This window comes from Manis pentadactyla, chromosome 16 (assembly GCF_030020395.1).
Source record: "Manis pentadactyla isolate mManPen7 chromosome 16, mManPen7.hap1, whole genome shotgun sequence".
NCBI classification, from domain to species: Eukaryota; Metazoa; Chordata; class Mammalia; order Pholidota; family Manidae; genus Manis; species Manis pentadactyla.
In genome coordinates, this window is record NC_080034.1 from 17,161,906 (window position 1) to 17,169,265 (window position 7,360).

At 36.3% G+C, this 7,360-nt stretch overlaps 1 protein-coding gene across 4 annotated transcripts in view; it reads right to left on the minus strand.

The window, feature by feature from the left end:
* Positions 1 to 7,360, minus strand: part of ZNF451 (zinc finger protein 451) — a 106,898-nt gene that overhangs the window by 42,396 nt on the left and 57,142 nt on the right. The gene's annotated exons all lie outside the window — the stretch shown is intronic.

Consider the following 7,360-nt stretch of genomic DNA (forward strand, 5'->3'; position numbering starts at 1 on the left):
TAAGGAATATAGTCAAGATATTGTAACAGCTTGGTAGGGTGATAGCTGGAACCTAGAATTATGTATATAAATGTTCTACCACTGTGTTGTACACTTGAAACTAATGTAATGTAATACTGTGCGTCAACTACCCTTCAATAAAAAATAATTATTAAAAAAAAAAAAAAAAAAGTTTGGCATTGTTTTGGTCAGAGTCTATAAGGTAGTCCCAGCAACCCATTAGTTCAAGCTCCAAAAGGTGTAACAGTACAAACCTCCTTGACTATGGTTTTTCAGCCATGCAAGGTTGGTATTTACTTAGAAGAGAAATTTACTGATTATAAAGAACAGATCTAACTTCCAGTTTCTGGTCCAAAGGTAAGGAGTCTGGAAGCTGTCATTCAGGGTATGTAGCTATTTTAATTGGTGTTATACCAGAAGTCTTGGAAGCTGTCACACCATCCTAACGAGTAAAAAGCTAAAAAGTCAACAACTCTCAGATTCATCAGAGAAGTGAGGTGAGGTCACAGTGTAAACCACAGCTCCAAAAATGAGAGGGGGGCAGATGCATAGGATCGTAACTTAGTGAGGCAGAAACCCATGAGTGGAAACCTCAGCAGAAACCAGTATTGGGTAGGAAAACCTGAACTTTAATCGATGAATTGCTGGAGGCTGAGTGTAGACAAGTCTTAGGAGTTAAAAACTCCAGGGAGACCTAGTCACAGGGGGGCCCCTCACACTTCTGTGAGTTAATCTCCAGGAGTTCTACCAGATTCTCACAGTAAATTCCCTCATGTTTCCTGTAGGGGAGAGAAAAAGTAAGCATTTTGAAATATGCCAGAGCATTCTATTCTTAACAAGGCTGCCCTCAAAAGAAACTATTTTACCAGAGCCTAACCAACCTGAGAGAAGGGAAATATCCAATTCCAGGCCCACTTGAGGGGAGGGACTGAGCAGCACTGTTGAAGCTCATGGTCAAGGGGCATGGACTCTCCATAGCTGAGACCTAGTCACAGGCCTATACAGTGCTACCATTTCTCCCATACCTAACCACGGCATATAAAGGCCTATTTACTACAGTTCCTTTTACATAGTACAACATGCCCACCTTTCAACAAAAACTAACAAGGCATACTAAAAGGCAAAAAACACTTTGAAGAATCAGAACAAGCACAAAATGGGAGACACGGCAGGGATGCTGGGACTACTAGATCAGGAATTTATGACAACTATGATTGGTATGCTAAGGGCTATAACTGAATTAAAGTTGACAACATGCAAGAGCAGATGTGTACTGTAAAGAGAGATATAAATCCTAGGAAAGACACAAAAACATCAAAAACGCTATACAGAATGAATAACGCCTTTGATGGGCTCATTAGCAAACTGCATACCACTGAGGAAAGAAATCTCTGTGCTTGAGTATATGTCAACAGAAACTTCCAAAACTTAAAAACAAAGAGAAAAATGACTGAAAAACAAAAAACAGAATATCCAAGAATTATTGCAAATGATGTAATATGCGCATAGTAGGAATATCAGCTGCAGAGGAGAGAAAGGAACAGAAGAAACATTTGAAGCAATAAAGACTGAGAATTCCCCCAAATCAATGTCAGACCAAATCACAAATGAAGAAGTAGTAAAATCCTTTTTGTTCACTGATGATATGATCTTTCCAAGAAAAAAATATACAAACAGTAATTGGGGTGAAGTAACCTGTGTAATTATACATTTCCAGCAGCTTTACTTGTTGTAATTACCAAAAAGGCTATGCATACTGTATGAGTCCAACTACATGACATTCTGGAAAAAGCAAAACTATAGTGAGTAAAAATATACATATATCAGGGTTTTGGAGGAAGAAGGAATAAATTGTCAAGAGTACAGAGGATTTTTAGGGCTGTAAAACTATTCTGTACAGTATAAAGGTAAATATCTGTCCTAATACATTTGTCCAAACCCACAGAATGTACACCACCAAGAGTGAACCCGATGTAAGCTATAGACTTTGGGTGATAATGATTTGTCAACATCAGTTCATGGATCATAACAAATGTACCACTGTGCTAGGGGATCTTGGTAATGGGAGAAGTTATGCATGTGTAGGCACAGGAAGTATATGGGAAATCTCTATACTTTTTTAAGTTTATTAAAAATTTTACTAGAAAGACTGGGTTACTAACTAAAATGTCACTCTTCAGGCAAATCAGTGATATATGAACAACCCAAATTTTACCTAAGGTGGGACACAGTTGCATCAACCAAGTCAAATAGCAGGTATGATTTTGCAAATACACAGATGTTACACAAAGTGAGCATATATAAAAGGTCAAACTGGTATTTTCAGTACAAGACTACATCTTGGCAGTAAGGGATGCTCACAGGCTCACTCAGGACAGAAATAGTCCCAGCTAACTTTTGGGTCACTTGGCCAGCTTACAGTGCTACAACAGGTTAGTAGATAGTATTCTAACAACTCAAAAATGTTGTTTTAAAAGTCATAGGACAATGAAGCTTATGAGAAAGGATGGTCACAGAAAGCTATTTACCTGAGCTCTGATCCTTTAGTGGCAAATTTATCTGTCTTAAAAACAAATTACATTTACTCTTTCGGGAAGACAAAAAAAGTAGTATCTATTTATTTAAAATGTAGGTATTACCTTAAGAAGGAAATTTACATTGTTATACAAAGTCTATAGTTACTAAAAATTAGATCCTAACAAAATTTTTAATTTGAGGAAGTTAATATTTAAACATAGGTCTAGAATGTGCTCCCTTTCCTGACAGAAATAACATTTTACAGAGATAACACTGAACATTTACTATTAAACTCTAGCAAAAGTCATGCTTGGAAGGCCAGGTATATCAAAGCCATATTGACACATGAGGCAGACAAGGTATAAAATATGGCTCAATTACAAAATATACTGTTGTTTTATAACAACATGAATATTCTGGGAACAGGAAGTATGCCACATTTTAGATTAATTAAAGTAATCCTAACCCATGAAGGGCTACCCTTGAATTGATGGTTTCACTATCATTTTACTTTCTCTTTGGCCACAACAAAACAATTGTTCTGGATTACTTCTAAAGTTATACTCATTCAGATAGACTTCACATAATATTTATTCTTCTTAAAGTTTATTTTAAAAGTTATTTTAAAGCTTGCTTTAAAATGTTTAATCATTCTCAATTTACAAATTACAAATATACTCTGGACACAAAGTTAAATGAAAATTTAAGTCAGAAATACAGCAATTATATATCCAATGGGGAAACTCTTAGAGATACACTAGTCACAAAATATAAATACGTTTCTAAAATTTTCTCCCTTCAAACTACACTCATATGTTAGCAAGATAAACTATTTAGCTCTTTAATCAACATCTAAACAACATTTGTTCAGAGCACTTCAACTTCACCCTAAAATTAATCTCTTGCCCTACAACATTACCTTTTGAAGGTCAAATAACTTGAACCTGTTGGTATAGTTTGCTAAAATTATTTTTTGTAGAGAAAAAGGAATGGTACCATGGATATACAATGGGGAAGTAACAGCCCCTTCAACAAGTGGCGTTGGCAAAACTGGACAGCTACATGCAAGAGAATGAAACTAGATTATTGTCTAACCCCATACACAAAAGTAAACTCAAATGGATCAAAGACCTGAATATAAGTCGGGAAACCATAAAACTCTTAGTAGAAAGCATAGGCTCTTGAATTTAGACACGAGCAACTTTTTCCTGAACGCATCTCCTCGGGCAAGGGGAACAAAAGCAAAGATGAACAAATGGGACTACATCAAGCTAAAAAGCTTCTGTACAGCAAAGGACACCATCAGCAGAACAAAAAGGCATCCTACATTATGGGAGAATATATTTGTAAATGACATATCTGACAAGGGGTTAATATCTAAAATATATAAAGAACTCACATGCCTCAACATCCAGAAAGCAAATAACCCTATCAAAAATGGGTGGAGGAGCTGAAAAGACAGTTCTCCAAAGAAGAAATTCAGATGACCAACAGACACATGAAAAGACGCTCCACATCACTAATCATCAGGGAAATGCAAATTAAAGCCACAATGAGATATCACATCTCACCAGTTAGGATGGCCAGCATTGAAAAGACTAATAACAACAAATGTTGGCGAGGATGCGGAGAATGGGGAACCCTCTTGCACTGCTGGTGGGAATGTAAGCTAGTTCAACCATTGTGGAAAGCAGTATGGAGGTTCCTCAAAAAGATCAAAATAGAAATACCATTTGACCCAGGAATTCCACTTCTAGGAATTTAACCTAAGAATAAAGCAACCCAGTTTGAAAAAGACAGATGCACCACTATGTTTATCGCAGCACTATTTACAATAGTCAAGATATGGAAGCAACCTAAGTGTCCATCAGTAGATGAATGGATAAAGAAGATGTGGTACATATACACAATGGAATATTATTCAGCCATAAGAAGAAAACAAATCCTACCATTTGCAACAACATGGATGGAGCTGGAGGGTATTATGCTCAGTGAAATAAGCCAGGTGGAGAAAGACAAGTACCAAATGATTTCACTCATATGTGGAGTATAAGAACAAAGAAAAAAACTGAAGGAACAAAACAGCAGCAGAATCACAGAACCCAAGAATGGACTAACAGTTACCAAAGGGAAAGGGACTGGAGAGGATGGTGGGAAGGGAGGGATAAGGAATGGGGGCGAAAGAGGGCCTTACGATTAGCATGTATAATGTGGGGGGGGGGCACGGGGAGGGATGTGCAACACAGAGAAGACAAGTAGTGATTCTACAGCATCTTACTACGCTGATGGACAGTGACTGTAATGGGGGTTGTGGGGGGGTCTTGGTGAAGGGGGGAACCTAGTAAACATAATGTTCTTCATGTAATTGTAGATTAATGATACCAAAATAAAAATTTTAAAAAAAACATCAAAATTACAGTATTCTTTGTTTTGCCTAGGGTAAAAACAAACAAACAACAACAAAAAAGTAACAGGTGAGGAGCCAAGAAAAAAAAAAAAGGAACGGTACCTGGAGAAAGAACTTTAACTTAGAAACCTTTGCCATTTAAAAATGAGAAAACTGAAGTATTTAAAATTATGTTTTTCTTTTACTGGGGAGTAAATTAAGTACTTAAGGCAGAATGAACACGTACTCTCCAAAAGTCAAGTCCCCTGGATTTTCATTATGAGTGACCCAAGATGGGTGGCCTCTAGATCTTACCAAATTACATCCTTCCCTGCTTATGGGAGAACACAGCACTGGCAAAACAGAATGATCATTGATATTAAAATGCACATAAGGCATCTGTACCAAAAAGGTCACAGAAGGCCTTATTTTGCACATAAATGTTAACAGGAAATTCAAAGGACCAATAGGTTCAGAAACATAAATTTTAACATCAGGACACAAGGGGGTAAAAACCTAATGCAGGCTACCTTGTTACTGATACAACTGCAGAACCAAAGCTATGATATTAATGTCAGGAACATGGGCAGAAAGTGAACTGATTTCAGGGTACATATCAAAGTACCTGAAATGTTTTCCATAGAACAGATGAAAAGGGGCCACTATATTCTTAGGTTTGGGAATTTCCACCATTCCATTAGTGCCAAAATGCTGAATTATAATCTCCTCCAGAGCCTATATTTAAAGAAGCATTTAGGTCCTAGGAACCTAAGAGGTCAGTCTTGCGGATAGTAACTTCTCAAGTTAGAAATGAAATAGGCTCTCAACTGTAAGAATAAAGAGCCTTAAATTCCATTTAGAATGTCTACAGCTACACTATCTTCAGAGTCATCCTTCCTGAAGCACTTGCTGAGGTCACTGCTAATGAGTAGTAATGGAGAGTCCACACTGATAGCAAATCATCAGTAAGAAAATGCTATCTACTCATTTTGGGGGGAAAAGCATGAAAAAGTCTTAAAAAATACAGTGGGGAGAAGTCTCTATTTGCCTATATTTCAGTTCACTCTGCATCAGTTTTTCTTCCATACTTACTCCCCTCCCAATGAGGTCTTAAACAGAATCAAGGACAAAACTGAAAAGCCAGGAAAGGTTAAACGGTAGATTCAAGATTCAAAATTTCATTACCATTTTTTTTTCAACTAAAATGATGGCTTTTTAAAATGGGATCAGAGGTATGGTCACAATGCCATAGCCCTACACAAAGAATCCATGGGCACTCAGGAGTTGGAAGATTACAAAATGAGGATCAAACTGAGTACAGCAAGAAAAGTTTTCCCAGAACGTCAGGAGCCAGGTTAATATGACCTGTGCCTGTGATCCTGTCTGTGCTTAACCCCGCACACTATGAGATTCTTGTATCCTCAAGCATTCTCTTTGCATTCTTATCTAAAACGAGGTAAAACATACAAAGCAAATTTAGGTTGTGCCCTAGAAAAAGGAAGTCAGATTAAGGATACTGGTTACACTTGAATGCACATAATCTATGAAAAGTTTGGTAAAAGCAAGAATTTTTTTTAATTTAAAGCAAGAGGATAATATTTCTTTTAACATACCTTGGTGGAGTTATAGCAAATACACCAAGTCTCAAATAACTTGGTTAGGAAAGGAAGGCTTTCTTATGACAACTAATCCGGAATAGAGGGATTCAGTGGGTCAGTATAATGACAGAGCAGGGGCTGACACAGGAGGATTTCCTTTTTGTCAAATAAGGGAATTTTAAAAAAGGAACTAGTATCAATGGTCAACATCATTTTGTAAGAGTAAAGTAAAATCTCAAGCTAATACTTTTAAATTTCCATCTCATATTGAACAAATACAGCCTTGTGAAAAACTAGCTGCACTATCTTGATATTTCTTTTTGTTACAGACCAATAACCACTTCAAATTTGAAATCAGTTTAGTTGAACTTGAAATCAGTTCTGACCATGAACTCATAATCTTGATCACAGAAAACCAGAAGTCACCTCCAGTGAGAATTCCACTATTTGGAAAAAAATTTCACTGAAGTAATTAAATACTTTCATTTACTAATGAGTTTAATGAGCTAACAAAGATTTCTTAAGAAATAAAATTTCTAACATTGCTATGAAACTGTAATCTGCTATGTGAACTGTAATGTGTACAAAGTCATTAAATAGGCAAATTAACATCATGGCAGAAAAATTCCAGTAATCAATGAAGCTATAATCTGTATGTATTTCAATGTCTTTTTTCCCTGTATTTGTCTATTTTTCTCTTACAGTTTTTAAGTGAAAATGATCCTATTTTAAACATATGTATATACATTTTGAGTAAAATCTAGGGAAGCTGCAGATTAAAATGTTAACAGTTCTTTCTTTTCATCTTTATTTTGTAATACCTACACACAATCAGCACGTGTAATTAAATTGTCAATGA